Raw genomic sequence first — 18454 nt, 5'->3', positions numbered from 1 at the left:
CCTGATAGAAAGACTGAAAACCACAATCACAGAAAACTAACCAATCTAACCACATGGACTACAGTCTTGTCTAACTCAATGAAACTATGAGCCATGCCGTGTAGGGTCAGGGTGGAGAGTTCTGACAAAATGTGCTCCACTGGAGAAGGGAATGGTAAACCACTTCAGTATTTTTGCCTTGAGAACCCCATGAACACTATGAAAAGGCAAAAAGATAGGACACTGGAAGATGAATTCCCCAGGTGGGTAGGTGCCCTATATGCTCCTGGAGATCAGTGGAGAAATAAGTTCCGAAAGAATGAAGAGATGGAGTCAATGCAAAAACAACACCCAGTTGTGGATGTGACTGGTGATGGGAAGCAAGGTCTGATGCTGTAAGAAGAATATTGCTTAGGAACCTGGAATGTTAGGTCCGTGTTTCAAGGCAAATTGGAAGTGGTCAAACAGGAGATGCCAAGAGTGAACGCCAACATTTTAGGAATCAGCGTCCTAAAATGGACTAGAATGGGTGAATTTAACTCAGATGACTATTATATGTACTACTGTGGGCACGAATCCCTTAGAAGAAGTGGAGTAGCCATCATAGTTAACAAAAGAGTCCAAAAGCTAGTACTTGGATGCAATCTCAAAAATGACAGAATAATCTCTGTTCCTATCCAAGGCAAATCATTAAATATCACTGTTATCCAAGTCTATGCCCCAACCAGTAATGCTGAAGGAGCTGAAATTGAAAGGTTCTATGAAGACCTACAAGACCTTCTAGAACTAATACCCATAAAAGATGTTCTTTCCATTACAGGGGACGGGAATGCAAAAGTAGGAAGTCAAGAAACACGTGCAGTAACAGGCAAATTTAGCCTTGGAGTACAGAATGAAGCAGGGCAAAGGCTAATCGAGTTTTGCCAAGGGAACACACTGGTTATAGCAACACCCTCTTCCAACAACGCAAGAGAACACTCTACACATGGACATCATCAGATGGGCAACACCAAAATCAGACTCTGGGAGTTGGTGATGGACAGGGAAGCCTGGCATGGTGCGGTTCATGGGGTCCCAAAGAGTCGGACACTACTGAGCAACTGAACTGAACTGAACTGATATTCTTTGTAGCCAAAGGTGGAGAAGTTCTATAGAGTCAGCAAAAAGAAGATCGGGAGCTGACTGTGGCTCAGATCATGAACTCCTTATTGCCAAATTCAGACTTAAATTGAAGCAAGTAGGGAAAACCATTAGACCATTCAGATATGACCTAAATCAACTCCCTTATGATTATACAGTGGAGGTGAGAAAGAGGTTTAAGGGACTAGATCTGATAGAGTGCCTGATGAACTATGGACAGAGGTTTGTGACATTGTACAGGAGACAGGGATCAAGACCATCCCCAAGAAAAAGAAATGCAAAAAATCCAAATGGCTGTCTGAGGAGGCATTACAAATAGCTGTGAAAAGAAGAGAATCAAAAAGCAAAAGAGAACAGGAAAGATATTCCCATTTGAATGCAGAGTTCCTGAGAATAGCAAGGAGTGATAAGAACACTTTTCTCAATGAACAGTGAAAGAAAGAGAGGAAAACAATAGAATGGGAAAGGCCAGAGATCTCTTCAAGAAAATGAGAGGTAGCAAGGGAATCTTTCATGCAAAGATGGGCTCAATAAAGGGCAGAAATTGTATTGACCTCACAGAGCAGAAATATTAAGAAGAGGTGGCAATAATACACGGAAGAATTATACAAAAATATTTTCATGATCCAGATAACCAAGATGGTGTGATAACTCACCTAGAGCCAGACATCCTGGAATGTGATGTCAAGTGGGCCTCAGGAAGCATCACTACAAACAAAGCTGGTGGAGGTGATGGAATTCCAGGTGAGCTATTTCAAATTCTAAAAGATAATGCTGTCAAAGTGCTGCACTCAATATGCCAGCAAATTTGGAAAACTCAGCAGTGGCCACAGGACCGGAAAAGGTCAGGTCTGATTCCAATCCCAAAGAAAGGCAATGCCAAAGAATGCTCAAACTACTGCACAATCGCACTCATCTCACACGCTAGTAAAGTAATGCTCAAAATTCTCATAGTCAGGCTGCAAGAATACATGAACCGTGAACTTCCAGGTGTTCCAGCTGGTTTTAGAAAAGGCAGAGGAATCAGAGATCAAATTGCCAATATCCGCTGGATCATCAGAAAAGCAATGGAGTTCCAGAAAAACATCTATTTCTGCTTTATTGACTATGCCAAAGCCTTTGACTGTGTGGATCACAAGAAGGTGTGGAAAATTTTGAAAGAGATGCGAATACCAGACCATCTGACCTGTCTCTTGAGAAACCTGTGTGTAGATCAGGAAGCAACAGTTAGAACTGGACATGAAACAACAGACTGGTTCCAAATAGGAAAAGGAGTACGTCAAGGCTGTATATTGTCACCCTGCTTATTTAACTTATATGCAGAGTACATCATGAGAAACACTGGGCTGGAAGAATCCCAAGCCGGAATCAAGATTGCCAGGAGAAATATCAATAAACTCAGATATGCAGATGACACCACCCTTATGGCAGAAAGTGAAGAAGAACTAAAGAGCCTCTTGATAAATGTGAAAGAGGAGAGTGAAAAAGTTGGCTTAAACTCAACGTTCAGAAAACTAAGATCATGGCATTTGGTCCCATCACTTCATGGGAAATAGATGGGGAAACAGTGGAAATAGTGTCAGACTTTATTTTTTTGGGCTCCAAAATCACTGCGGATGGTGATTGCAGCCATGAAATTAAAAGACGCTTACTCCTTGGAAGGAAGGTTATGGCCAACCTAGATAGCATATTTAAAAGCAGAGACATTACTTTGCCAACAAAAGTCCGTCTAGTCAAGGCTATTGTTTTTCCAGTGGTCACGTATGGATGTGAGAGTTGGACGGTGAAGAAACCTGAGCTCCGAAGAATTGATGCTTTTGAACTGAGGTGTTGGAGAAGACTCTTGAGAGTCCCTTGGACTGCAAGGAGATCCAATCAATCCATCCTAAAAGAGATCAATCCTGGGTGGTTCATTGCAAGGTCTGATGTTGAAGCTGAAACTCCAATACTTTGGGCACCTCATGCGAAGGGTTGACTCATTGGAAAAGACCCTAATGCTGGGTAGGATTGGGGGCGGGAGGAGAAGGGGACGAGAGAGGATGAGATGGTTGGATGGCATCACCGACTCGATGGACATGGGTTTGGGTAGACTCCGGGAGTTGGTGATGGACAGAGAGGCCTGGCGTGCTGCAATTCATGGGGTCGCAAAGAGTCGGACATGACTGAGCGACTGAAATGAACTGAACTGAACTGAGTGTTCAAAATTGACTGGTGCCAAAAACATAACTCTCTACTGCTTTGCAGTTGAAGAAACTGAGGCATAGACAGGGTCGCTAATGGGCCAAGACCCCCTTGCTGTAAGTGCTACAGAAACACCCAGGTAGCATCCCTTCTATTCTAAACCCCACCCCACATTTTCCAGTTCACTCTTGTGTCAGATTCTTCCAAGTAGCTGTTTCCTTCACCCATACTGCATTTCTACCAAAAACGTCCCAGATGTATTAACAATTTCTCACTTGATACTGTTTTTCACAACAGACATTGTTCAGAAAAGTCTATCATTACCCCATGATGCATATTGGTGACTTTATTAAAAAGCTGGATATGGTTACTTACTTACTCTCTCCTGTTTCATTCATCAATTTGTGTTCTCTTTAGTTACACCAGTATAGTGTCTTAATTACTGAAGTTTTAACCTGAATTTTGAAATCTATTAGAGTAAGTCCTCTGACTTAATTCTCCTTCAGTGTGTCTTGGCTAATTGAGTTACTTTGATGTCCACTTACATGTTATAATTAGCCTGCAAGATATACCTCCCTCCAAATGCCAGCTGCAATACTATTCAGAATAACAAAGTTTTGACATTCTAAAAATATTATCTTCCAATCTATGAATATAATGTATATTTCTATTTATTGAGTTGTTCTTTAATTTCAGCAATAGTTTTCAGGCATCGTCAGTATCTATATTCTTAAGCATTAAATGATCGTGGATGTTTATCTCTATTATGTTTTACTGAATTTCATTTCCTAATACTGCTGATGTGGAGAAATGTGGTAGACTTTTAAATGAATCCTCTTGACTGCACCATTTAAAAATATACAACTAAATGCATTTTGATAGATATATACACTATGGAAACTACAACTACATTCAAGATGCAGGATGTTTCCATAGGTCACAACTTTCCTTGTTCCCCTTTGGAGTCCATCACTCCCTCAACTCTTAGCCCCAAGCAACCATTGCCAGTTTAGATGAATTTGCCTTTTTAACAAATTTATGAAATGGGACAGTATACATATTCTTTCTTGTCTGCAAATTTAGCACTCAACATATAGATAAGAGATGATGTGTGCAAAGCCTCAAAATTGTAAATGCAGAAGAATATTATTACCATCTCCGCTTCAGAAATGAGTCCCATTATCCTGGCCCCTGACAAGAATGAAGATCTCTAATTTTTCTCCAAACACCTTTTATCCACTTTATTGCACACTTACTTGCAGGACATCCACGTGTGGGCACTTCCAAGTTTCAGGCTGGGGGTCTAGGGCAGAGCCTCAGGGTCTCGTCCTCCTCCTCCTGGAATTGGTGCTCCCAGCAATATAAACCTCATCCTCCTCCTGGAACTGGTGCTTCCAGCAGTATAAACCAACTGGATCCATCGTGTGGATCTCCTCGGCAGGTGCACAAGTTCACTGTGGACTAAGTTACTCTCCTGGTCCTTCCTGCTCAGCTCAGGTTGCTCCTTGAGAACTTAGATGATGCTGTGCATTCCTCACTTCCTGTTGAATTTTCCAAGCTCAACTTGTCCTTATCCTCACCTCCCTAGGCAAACAGCTCCTCGACCATTCCCTTGCTTTTCTTTGGGTTTTTTCATCCTCCGAACCTGTTGATTTCCTTTCTTCCATCCCCTCTCTCCTTTCTGTGTGTCCAGTGTGTGGGCCCAGTTGAGGTTCCTATAGGAGATGCACAGAGAAGGAACCAAGATCAGGTCTTGGCTGCAGATCCTAGTGCACATTTAACATGCATCTCAGTCTCTCATGCACTCAGAAAAAAACTCAGCAGGAAAGGAATTTGGAGAATTTGAACAACCTTATCTTACAGATGAGGAAACTGAAGTCCAGAGAGATATGGAGATTTCGCCTAAATTCCCACACCCTTAGGCAGCAGAGCTGCCACACAAACCTTAACTACAAGTTTTTGTATCCAAAAGCACCAGGAACCGAAGGCTAAATTTCAGGGGACATTTGATCAAACATACTTCTTATTTCCCTTCCTGAAATAAAAATACCTGACGGACATTTCCACCAAAAAATGTCATCTCTTTTCAATAGTCCTATATTTATACTTGGCATTCCTTTCTCCAGGGTATCTTCCTGACCCAGGGATTGAACTCAGGTCTCCTGCATTGCAGGAGGATTCTTTACCATTTGAGTCACCAGGGAAGCCCAATCTCTTTCCAAGAGTCCTATGTTTATACTCTGTTTTCCACCTTGGTGGAAACAATGGGACCAAGGAATGCATGAATATTAAATACATCACAGTCTTTATTTAAAAATTAGATGTGATTCTCTGTAAAACATCTGGCTCCTGTGCTAGAGGCCATATTCCTGAGAGCCAGGTACTCTCTGTGCCTTACTCAACCCTCCTCCCCAGAGCCTCTTCAAAGCCTGCCACATAGAATATTCAGTAAATACTTGTCAAGCAGGTCAATACTAGTTACTAGGAATCACTAACTCTTACTAATGTCTTCTACTTCCCACCCTATTTCCATCGATCATACCCTGTGTCTATGTGAAAACAATGAAAGCACAGCCCTGGTGACAGAAGTCCAAGACGCAAATTCCAGTTCCACCAAAATACCAAGTTTGCTTTACGTGGTGACTTCATTACCCTCTTTGAGCACATGGATCTCATGTATAATGGAGAAGAATGCATCATGTAAAATAGAGAAAGTAATACTAACCTTGGATGATTAACTGTGGTATCATACAGGAGACAGGCCCCAATCCCTGGGTGCTGGCTGCACGGTATAGAAAATCTACACCAGAACACTACACGGCCTGTTATAAACTTGGGGATAAGGCTCGAGAAACTGCATCTTAGACAAAGATTCCAGGGAGATTCTCATGAAGGAAAAAGCACCAACATTAAACAAATGGCCTAGAACGAAGACCTTGAAATCCTAACAGGAACAAGCATGACTCAGCTTAAGTAAAGCAAGTCCCTTGTCAAGGTGGCTTCTCAAGGCGAAACGTCTCCTTTGCAGGATGGTGCCCAAACCTGCCCAGCCCCACTCTCTTCCAGGACAGAACTGGGCAGCAGTGGCCAGTGTTACATGATGAGACCTCAGGAAGTGAGCATAACTGGAGACCTATCCTCGCGCTCCTCCATGTGCCAGCTTCACTCCAAACCCACAGGTAACCACAAAGCTGAGTAGGTCAGCCTGTGAAATGAAGTCTCATTTAGGATCCACCTCTCTTCTTCCAGGGCATCCTCTTCCATTTCTCCTCTAGTCCCTGCTCACAGAGTAAGGTAAAGGAAATATTCTAGCGGTGCCAAGTCCTTCCAAGTGCACCCCTCATCCTCCTCACTCTGGTCCTCGGGGCGGAGCAGGGTTTGAAAGAGTCAATGACTACCTCTGTGCTCTCACAGTCACACCCGCTCAGTCCCTGCACCCTGGTCCCCTCGAAGCCCACTCTCAGACCCTTCCAGAATGCCAGGTGCCAAATTTGCAGAACATTCTTCCATCATGAAAAGTTATTACAGAAAGTGGGATTGTTTCTACACAGATCCTAACCCCATATACGTGTCCTGTGCACAAATCCAATTCAAACTCTCCTTCTACCTCCTAGCTCCCTGGTCTCCGCCTGCTGGAGAGGTGCACCCACACAGGTGAATGCTGGGATGCAGCCCAGTTCCAACAGAAGAGAACAGGGATTCTCAGTAAAAGGCTGTGTCCAGGCAAAATGAGGCATTTGATGGAGTCGGTCATCAGCACCCCACCCACTGCTCTTTCCTGCATCTTTTTTTCTTTTCTTTGGGGTGTTTTTTCCAACTCTCTAATCAGCTTTTGGATTCCTACTTCAGTGCCATACAGACAAAGATAATGTCATACTGCTGCTGCTGCTGCTGCTGCTGCTAAGTCGCTTCAGTCGTGTCTGACTCTGTGCGACCCCATAGACGGCAGCCCACCAGGCTCCCCCGTCCCTGGGATTCTCCAGGCAAGAACACTGGAGTGGGTTGCCATTTCCTTCTCCAATGCACGAAAGTGAACATTGAAAGTGAGGTTGCTAAGTCGTGTCTGACTCTTCGCGACCCCATGGACTGCAGCCTACCAGGCTCATCCGTCCATGGTATTTTCCAGGCAAGAGTACTGGAGTAGGGTAATGTCATACTAGAGATGTTTTTATGCAAACACAGGTGCAGCCATTTATGTAATAGTAGATAGTTGTGACTGAGACTGAATTGGCACTTCCAAATCAGGGTTAGTTAGTATGTTGGAGGAAGAAGAGCTAAGAAAAGGCATTTTAAGGTCTGTTTACAAATAACAGGACATAGAATAGGCCAATCTCCTTTGGAAAAGCAAATTCACCTGGATTACCTACTGGAAGGACTGGAGATGGCAAATATTCAAAACTTTAGCAACCAAAGGCAATGGCCTTGATGAGACAATGGGATGGTTAGTTGAAACATTAAACAGCAGACATCATTTACAATCATTTTTGCTCCTCTCAAACAAAGACCACATCACAGATCTCTTTGGAAGAGTTGAGTGAGCTTTCTTCCTTCCATAATAAAAGTTATTTGAGGGAATTTTTGAGTACCAATCATTAAGCACACAGGATGAGTTGACATGAGGTACTAACGTTTTAAAATTTATTTATTTATTTGTTATTTTTGGCTGTGCTGGGTCTTCATTGCTATGCAGGAGCTTTCTCTAGTTGCAGCAAGTAGAGGTTACGCTCTAGTTACTGTGTGCAGGCTTCTCATCGTGGTGCCTTCTTTTGTTACAGAACCAGGATCCTAGAGCATATGAGCTTCACTAACTGTGGTGACTGCATAGGCTTTGTTTCCCTGCAGCATGTGGAATCTTCCTGGTCCAGGTATCAATCTCATGTCCTCTGCATTGGCAGGCATATTCTTAATCACTGGGCCACCAGGGAAGTCCATGAGACACCCACTTTTACTTTAGGCCTCCTCTCTAAGGGTGGAGAAAGGGCATTGTTCCTTGCTAAGGAATGTTCAGTCAAGGGTCAGTGTGAGGAGAAATATTAAGGTAGATTGAACTCCACCTTATCACACTCAAAGTCAACTCAGGCAAAGGTCACACCTATCTAGACTATAGACTGAGATCCACAGCCTTCAGTTATTTTTCTAGACAATGGGAAACCCCTTACACTTACCAGTTGCCCAGGTAACTGTACATGTATTACAACTCCCTTACACATACCCCTGTATGGGAAGAGGCCCCTAGGGCTTGCTTAGCGTCACATGTCCTGTGTTTGAAGCCAGTTTACTCTTCAAGCAAGCTCACCTAAACTTCTGGATATCTATGTGAGAGAGGATGGTGATATTTAGAGATTTTGCTGGCCAAGCCCCACCCCCCACATGGGCCCCACTAGTGACCAGGATGCTCCATCCCCACCTCCTCCTGTCCTTCTAGGGGCTGCAGGGGCTGACCTGCTAGAGGAGCATCTTGGTGAAATCTGGGATCTGCGCCAGTGCCTGGAGGAGTCCATCTGCATTAAAAACCACCTGCAGGAGCAGCTGGAACAGAGGCTCAGCTCCACTGCCCACAGAAGCAGTAGGAGAGGCCCAGGGCCTCCTATTTCTGGTCTATTTAGGGAGAATCTGAAGGTTGCCCTTGGGAAGAACTTCGCAGATTTCAAAACACTGTGGTAGGCTTTCCTCTACTGGCTTTTTACAGTCAGCAAGGCAGGGGGCAAGTACCATTCCCCTCCCATTGTTGCTGTATCTGAGCTCAGATAGTAACTCTCCTCACTGCAGGTCTAACCAGGTCTGGTCCCCAGAATCCTGACTTCTCACCCATCCTAAATCTACTCATGTACTGCCTGCTGACTTCTGTGCCCTGGTCTTGTGATTGTCAAGTGGTGGAGCCAGGTCTGTTTGCAGGGCCACTCCCAGATGCTCACTGTGGTAGCCTCCTGCCCACACTCTCCCTCAGGCTGCTGACACTGGGAGGCCGGCCTTCCCCACACCCTTGTCCTGCCCACACCACAGCAGCAGCAGCTATTTAGGAAATAGAGCCTCCTGAACAACTCACCCAGGGCATGCGAAATGCACACAATGAACCCACACAGAGGAGGTACATGGTCCACAAGGCTTTACATGCAGGAGTTGAGGCCCTCAAGGTCTTCTGCTGGATTGGGAAAGATGTTTGGAGATACAGAATGAGCAGTGAGCCTCTGTTACCCAAATGTGTGACTTGCCTGCCTGCATTTCCCAGGACAGGCTCCACCTTTTACTTCTACAATCTGGGCCTGGAGTCCACACCTCAGCTCTGCAATGAGAACAGAATTCTTAGAGGAGAACACCAGAGGCTTCAGGCTCAGTTCAGTCACATTTCCAGGGGTGGGAGGGCACTCCCAGCCCCTTTCCTCCCTGACCACACCATTCACCAATTAGAGAAGCAAAGAGAGAAGGTGGAGGGAATAGAGCTAATCAGACCCACCAAACCAAACTTCTATAGCTATTCTCAGTCTAGAAAACATCCTCTACTTCCTACAGAAGATCATGTCTGTATGCACATGTTTCATACTAAGCACTTTTTCCCCTAGTGAATGACAAAAGCCATCCTCTTGCCCTTAAGCAAACTGGAGAGTGAACTGGCCCCTGAAGAGGGAGCTGTAAGGTCTGGCCACCAGGTGTTCAGTGGCTTTGAGCAGAGATCTGACCACAGGAGGTGGCGGGAAGGTTTCACTCTAACCTGGTGTCAGCAGCTGCTCCTCCAGACCTCAGCGCCTCCCCTCAGCCCTTGACAGGCTCTCACATGATCCTGGCTTCTGTCACCACTCAGCCCTCTTCAGCCTCAGTTAGCTACCAGCAGGGCCTGATAATGGACTCTTACTTCCATTGTGTTCCTTTGGTCTCCAGGGTGAAATCCCTAAGGGCCCTGCCATGCACTCCAGTCCTGTGACCCTTGACTTCCAGGAGACATGCAAGAAGCGAAGCCACCAGAGGTCCTTAAAACAGCAGGAAGGATGGGCCTGCGCCCCTTCTTCACAGCTCCCTGTCTGCTGAGGAGGATCTGGAAGGAGTCAGAGATATGGCCTCGTGGGCAAGGTGAAAGGCAGAAGGCCTTTCCTGCAGTTGAGGAATAACCAGCCAGGTCCCCATGGCTCAGCACTAAGGAAAAACATGCCTAGTTAGTAGAAGACCTTGTGACACTGCTTCTGAACACTCAGGGGCATGGGAGCCGGCAACAGACATTTCTTGCCTCATCCCCTATCCTCAGTGGGTCAGCTCAGGGGAAACAGGACCTGCTTCCCCCCAATGGAGCATGTGGTCCCCACATTGGAGCTCCTCAGCAGAGCTAAAAGCACAGGACTGAGCAGCGGTGCCCTGCAGGACAGTGTGGGCAGGGGGGCCTGACTGCCTAACTTGGGGTTGTCACAGCTGGGTCACCATCAGGCTGGGCATCAGTCTACACTGCAGCACCTGAGTTCTTTGAATTCACGTGGTAGGAGTGGAGACTCCCAGACGCCGTCTCATGTTTAGCCTAGACCTCCTGTTTCTATTGTTGTTCAGTCACTCAGTTGTGTCCGACTCTTTGTGACCCCATGGACTGCAGCATGCCAGGCTTCCCTGTCCTTCACCATCTCCTGGAGCTTGTTCAAACTCATGTCCATTGAGCCGGTGATGCTATCCAACCATTTCATCCTCTGTCGTCCCCTTCTCCTTCTATTTCTGTTAAGATCTCCAAAAAGTGTCACTCTTAAATTTGCTTTCCTATTTGGTTATCCTAACTTCACTTTGGGATTTGGGAACCAAAGGCCACAGCGAGGCTATTGAAAGTCTTGTGTAAAGCAAACCAGTGATCATTTTAAAGTGATATGTGAGCAGCCCCCAGCTGTGTTAAAGTCTTGTCTGTGTCTTCACAGTGCTTTAGAAAGTGTGTATATATGAACAAATGTAGGATATTTACTCATATACATTGTTACAAGGATATGTTGAAGACTAACATAACTGGTGGACAGGGTTGGTGAGAGGAAATGAAATAGTGGTTTTGATGGCCATTACACCAAAATATATATATAAAGAAATAAGTTTTTCTTCCCCTACTTCATTTCTAATTTCAGCACCAGTCCCAGGGCTAAGTGGGGAAGAATAGGGAAGACAAATGGTCACCGAGAGCTCACCTCACTAACACTTAAAGTCTAAGTTTAAAAGAATGATTTACTGTCTTGCCTTTTTATACGAATCTCCTATTTAAAAATATTAAAAAGCGGTTCTTAAATTTAGGGAATCTTAGAATGAGCTGTTGTGATTAAAGAAGCTACTTCCTGGCTTCCATTTCCCAGAGATTTAGTTGGTGTGGGGTCCTAGAGTCTGAATTTTTCACATAAGGACAACCATATGTTTCTGATGTGGGTAAGCTGTAGATCACAGTTTAAGACCTATTGTTCTATGACACTGATTCAAACCTATACACAAGCTTGTTCTCTTTTAGTTAAAAATCTTTAATTAAAAAGTAGATTAGATGAACCACAAATTAACATGAAGATCTTCAAACATTCCTTGGAAAATGTCCTTAGTTACATTCTTTTGCCTTCCAGAATTAAAATCAGGCACTCATTCCACAATTATTTCCTAGTAACAGTTGAAAAATAAAACAAGCAACAACATGAACAAAAAAACTCACCACCACTACCACCAATTACAAAACGATCCTTCAAATGACTCAGCCCTGAGGTAGAGAGACATACCCCCTTTCTGAAGTAGATGGGATGACCTCAACTTCTGCTTTTTACACTTGACTAATTACATATTTTCCATCAGCACCTCTGGCTGTCACTATAGAGGAACTCACTGGCAGAATTAGCAGAATGGGTGAAAAGTCAGCCAAACTATGAACTATTACTTTAAGTTAAAGTAGTAAAATTTGAGTATCTTTTGCTGTGTGTGATTCAAGCATCCCAGAAAATTTCCTTCATCCCAGTGTTGCTGGGGCTTCTAGGAATTGATAATATAATCAGTAATTAATGGAGGACTCAAGTAATACTTTTAAAAATTTCATTTTGTGGACAAAGCTTTTACAGAAACAACAACATATGAATCATGTAAATTTCAGATCTGGTCAGTATCAAATCACAAATTACTTTTGGGGAAAATTCCTGAAAGCTATTTCGTGTTTCACCCTTTGAAAGGTAGTACTTCACCTTAATTTAAAAAAAATTTTGCAAAAAACTGTATCTTTAAGATGGAGTATTCTACAATATTTAACTTTTCATAAATTATATTATTTCCCTCTACATGTTAGAACCCATTCTAAAACAAATGAAATCAACCTGTGTCATTACCAATGTCTTCCAATTTGCTGTAAATGAGAACCACATTGGGTACAACTGTGCAGGAAATAGGGTGAGAGTCCTTGAGGGAGAAAAAATGGAATGGAAAAAAGACACCTAACGAAATGCTTCAAACATGTGCCAACATTGCTTGACCTGTCAGCAGACAACCTGAAGATCCATACAGGGTTCATTATGTCCCCCATCTTTTAACTTCTAAAATGAACGTAACAGACACATTGAATTGATGTTCTATGTTTGCTGTGATAAGTGACCATGAGTTTAGCCTCTTAAAAGAACACACTTTTATTATTTTACAGTTCTGTAGGTTAGGAGGCCAACAAAGTTTTCATTAGACTAAAATCAAAATGTTGACAGGACTGCCTTACCTTCCGAAGGCTCTAAGGGATAGTATGTTTCCTTGTCAATTCTAAAGGAGGAGGAGGGTGAAACAGAGGCAGAGTAAGGAGGAGGATGACCAGAGCCTGAATGGCAAAGAAGGTTCTAGTCTCTGGTCCCAGAATGGCAGCCACTCTCTCTTGAACTTCCCCTGACCTCATGGTGGACACTTACACATGCCCAACCACCACTTTCATCCTCCAACCCCCTTGATTCCCATAAGAGCAGCCTCTGATCACATCCCCCTCCAAGCCCCCTTACGTGCTCTGATTCTACAGATTTTTTCTTTTTTGCCTAGGTCTCTCTAGAGCTAGCCACAGATTCCTCACCAGCACCCAAACCCTGGTCTGTGGCTCTGGAGAGTCCAAACCACAGGAATCTCCCAGGAGAAAAGGAAATGCAGGCCACATGGGCTCACAGGGTCACTCTGCAAAAATCTCAATCCAGCTGTTCAAGACATGCCAGGTTGATATTTGGGAAGATGTAATAACTGTTTACCAAAAAAAAAACCAAAACAAAAAACAAAAAAGCAACTCCTTTGTGCAGGTTATTGTTACATGGGATAACTTACACTATAAAATCCTAAACCAGGTGATCGATTCTCATTCTAAAGTCACAGATAAGCCTTAACAAGGGAGAGCGGGCTGTGAGTACTAATTACAGGAAATGAACAAAACTGGGGCAGAGCCCACAAAGCCCAGGTAGGAGAAGATGCTTAGGCCAATGGCTAAGCAACCTCCTGTATTAGTCAGCTCGGGCAAGCCATACAAAATTTCCATATATTGGGTGGCTTAACCATCAGTCTGTTTTCACACATTCTGGAGGCTGGTTGTCCAAGATAAAGATTCATGTTATGTTCATGTCATGTCATGTCAAATCAGTTTATGATGCGAACACTCTTCCTGGCTTGCAAATGTTATAGCAGATTTCTCACTGGGTCCTCTCCAGGCCTCTTCTCTGTGGTTGAGCTGGGGTAGGGGCAGGAGCCCAAGCTCTCTGGTTTCTTTTCTCATTAGGACACTAATCCTATCAGATCAGGACCCCAAGGCTACGGGCTCATTTAATCTTAATGCCAAAAATCAAAATGGCTGTCTGAGGAGGCCTTACAAATAGCTGGGAAAAGAAGAGAAGCAAAAAGCAAAGGAGAAAAGGAAAGATATTCCCATCTGAATGCAGAGTTCCAAAGAATAGCAAGGAGAGATAAGAAAGCCTTCCTCAGCAATCAATGCAAAGAAATAGAGGAAAACAAGAGAATGGGAAAGACTAGAGATCTCTTCAAGAAAATTAGAGCTACCAAGGGAACATTTCATGCAAAGATGGGCTCGATAAAGGACAGAAATGGTATGGACCTAAGAGAAGCAGAAGATATTAAGAAGAGGTGGCAAGAATACACAGAAGAACTGTACAAAACACATCTTCACGACCCAGATAATCACGATGGTGTGATCACTCACCTAGAGCCAGACATCCTGGAAAGTGAAGTCAAGTGGGCCTTAGAAAGCATCACTACGAAGAAAGCTAGTGGAGGTGATGGAATTCCAGTTGAGCTATTTCAAATCCTGAAAGATGATGCTGTGAAAGTGCTGCACTGGATATGCCAGCAAATTTGGAAAACTCAGCAGTGGCCACAGGACTGGAAAAGGTCAGTTTTCATTCCAATCCCAAAGGAAGGCAATACCAAAGAATACTTGAACTACCGCACAATTGCACTCATCTCACACACTAGTAAAGTAATGCTCAAAATTCTCCAAGCCAGGCTTCAGCAATACATGAACCGTGAACTTCCAGATGTTCAAGCTGGTTTTAGAAAAGGCAGAGGAACCAGACATCAAATTGCCAACATCCACTGGATCATCGAAAAAGCAAGAGAGTTCCAGAAAAACATCTATTTCTGCTTTATTGGCTATGTCAAAGCCTTTGACTGTGTGGATCACAATAAACTGTGGAAAATTCTGAAAGAGATGGGAATACCAGACCATCTGATCTGTCTCTTGAGAAACCTGTATGCAGGTCAGGAAGCAACAGTTAGAGCTGGACATGGAACAACAGACTATTTCCAAATAGGAAAAGGAGTACGTGAAGGCTGTATATTGTCACCCTGCTTATTTAACTTCTATTCAGAGTACATCATGAGAAATGCTGGGCTGGAAGAAACCCAAGCTGGAATCAAGATTGCTGGGAGAAATATCAATAACCTCAGATATGCAGATGACACCATCCTTATGGCAGAAAGTGAAGAAGAACTAAAGTGCCTCTTGATGAAAGTGAAAGAGGAGAGTGAAAAAGTTGGCTTAAAGCTCAACATTCTGAAAACTAAGATCATGGTATCTGGTCCCATCACTTCATGGGAAATAGATGGGGAAACAGTGTCAGACTTTATTTTTTTGGACTCCAAAATCACTGCAGATGGTGATGGCAGCCATGAAATTAAAAGACACTTACTCCTTGGAAGGAAGGTTCTGACCAACCTAGACAGCATATTTAAAAGCAGAGACATTACTTTGCCAACAAAGATCCATCTAGTTAAGGCTATGGTTTTTCCAGTAGTCATGTATGGATGTGAGAGTTAGATGGTGAAGAAAGCTGAGCGCCGAAGAATCGATGCTTTTGAACTGTGGTGTTGGAGAAGACTCTTGAGAGTCCCTTGGACTGCAAGAAGATCCAACCAGTCCATCCTAAAGGAGATCAGTCCTGGGTGTTCATTGGAAGGACTGATGTTGAAGCTGAAACTCCAATACTTTGGCCACCTCATGCGAAGTGTTGACTCATTGGAAAAGACTCTAATGCTGGGAAGGATTGAGGGCAGGAGGAGAAGGGGATGACAGAGGATGAGATGGCTGGATGGCATCACTGACTCGATGGACATGAGTTTGGGTAGACTCCAGGAGTTGGTGATGGACAAGGAGGCCTGGCGTGCTGTGATTCATGGGGTCACAAAGAATTGGACACGACTGAGAGACTGAACTGAACTGAACTGAACTTCCTTAAAGATAGAAGGCAGGAGGAGAAGGGGACAATAGAGGACAAGATGGTTGGATGGCATCACCGACTCAATGGACATGAGTTTGAGCAATCTCCAGGAGATGTGAAGGACAGGGAAGCCTGGCATGCTGAAGACCACGGGGGTCACAAAGAGTTGGACACGACTGAACAACATCTTCCTTAAAATGCTTTCTCCAAATGTATCCCCACAGGGATTAAGGTTCAACATATGAAGTAGGTGGGGGTGGGGGTGGGGGTGGTGATATACATTCAGTTCCTAACACCCTCCCCAGCCTTCTCCTCCCATGAAGGCATTTACAGCTCTCAGTTCTAGTCCCTAGGAACTTCCCAGGCACTGGTTACTCAGATTCCTCTCCCCATAGACTTTCTCCTTCTCTCTCTCTCTCTGACTCTAGTGCCTGAGCTCAGGGCACAACTGTTGACTGGCTGATACTAAGAAGCAGTGGACTGACTTGCCTTCACCTGAATGACTTTCAGAAGGGAGTGGAAATGTGGTCGCTGAGGAGATTGGCTGTGGAGGCAGGCTAATGCTTCCCCAAAGATGCCCACATCCGGGTCCCTGGCATCCATGATTATGTTACTTGATGTGGCAAAAGAGACTTTACAGTGTGATTAAATTAACGATCTTGAGATGGGCGCCCCATGGAATCTCAAAGGTCCATATAGAGGGAGGAAAGAGAGTTGGTGTCAGAATAATGTATTGTGAGAATAACTTGATCAGTTGTAACTAGCTTTGAAGATGAAAGTGACCTATGAGAGTAGAATGTGGGCATCTTCTAGAGGCTGGACAAGGCAAACAGATTCTCCCCTAGCATCTCCAAGAAGAACCACCACAACCCAACTGTCACATTGATTTTAGCCCAAGGAGATGCATCTTGGACTTCTGATCTCCAGAATCATAAGATAATAAATGTGTGTTTTTAAGCCACTAAGTATGTAGTAACATGTAACAGTAGCAATAGGAAACTTCTACAGTGGACCTCGGTTTATAAAGAATATTTAAAACCAGTTATGGTGGGAATTTGTTACCATAGCTTTAGACCAATTACTCTATCCCCAGAAATGCAAACTTTCAAACTGTTTAATTTTCAGTGTAGAAAATGTAAATAATACTGCATGAGGTACCAACCATGCCCGTATAAGAGGTTGAAACATCACTTGCGCTCAGGGATAAACATCTAGTTTGCTCCAAGACAGGATTGTGCATGCCCGGTCTATTTGACTGACACAGGGTTGTGGGGGCTGGGGCACTGAATTATAATGTTCTCCACTGGGCTAGCTACAGGTCAGTCCATTGTTATATCTTGATCAATTACTATCTGAAACCCCCTTTCCCTTGATGAGGAATTTTCCATATTCTGCAACTTCTAAGGATCACACACTTATTTAGTTTTCCGAGGGGCTAAGCTGTGGCTCTATTACCAGGAATTGGCCACTCCCTATAAGTAACAACTACTCCAGCATTTAATAGGAGTTGAGAGACACAAGGAGTAGGCCCTGGGAAAATTCTTTCTGGCCACTGCAACAGAAGAATCCCCCCACCACAAGATCTTTAGTTTAACACCGACCAGGTGCATGAGAAGTCATGGAACCATGGGTGGTGTCTAGTGCCCAGGCCCAATAGGGTCAGCTGTGCAAAGTTATAGGGTTTGTCACTCAGCAGGAGGCACCAGTGTCCTTTCCATTTGGTTTGTGTGCTTGCTTTCATCGGCCTTTCTTATTCCTCCCAATTTGTACGAATTCATTCTCCAGTTTTCTGGAGATTCTCTAAAGTATTACTAGCCCTGGATTAAAGTTTATGTCAGATGAAAAGAGCCAGAGTCTATTTCTGATGGTTGCAGAGAGAAAAATGGGGGTGAGTGGGCACGGGGGGAAGGGAGGAAGAAAGCAAGATTCTTCCTGGAAGTTAACTGGGTGCTGAGTTCCTTTGCTGTGAGCCCGAAGATTTTCCAGAAGTCACCTTCCCCCTTAAGCCAAAGGCACCTCAAGGATCAAGTGACTCCATTTCCCCTTGCTCTCTGGCCTGAAAACACACGTTGGCTGCCTTCTCCAGCCTCCCACTTCTCCACCCTCAGGTCTAACTAATCCAGTCTTATGCAGCAAGAGAAAACAAATAAACAAACCTCACTCTTCAAGCAAACACGTCATCTTTCTTGCCCTTATTTTAGTCATTAGTTTCTATTTCAGAATCCTCATTTCGTGTATTCTGTATGGTAAGCAAAGGAAAAACATTGTCCTTGGGATATCGTGAGAATGAAAAAGGGAGAATCTGCACAGATAATAAATCCACAGAGTAGCACTTTGAGATGTAACCCTAAATCCGTATGTTTATACACATGAAATATACATATGTTTTTATTTTGTCTCTATAATATTTCTATTCACTGTTTTACAACTTGTTACTTTAAAACTTCTGCATCAGCGTAACACACGATCCCTAAATTTCTCTCCTCGGCGTGCAA

Source organism: Giraffa tippelskirchi, chromosome 5 (genome assembly GCF_054371585.1).
Source record: "Giraffa tippelskirchi isolate mGirTip1 chromosome 5, T2T-mGirTip1v1.2.pri, whole genome shotgun sequence".
Lineage (NCBI taxonomy): Eukaryota > Metazoa > Chordata > Mammalia > Artiodactyla > Giraffidae > Giraffa > Giraffa tippelskirchi.
Note: the sequence above shows the minus strand (reverse complement) of the source record.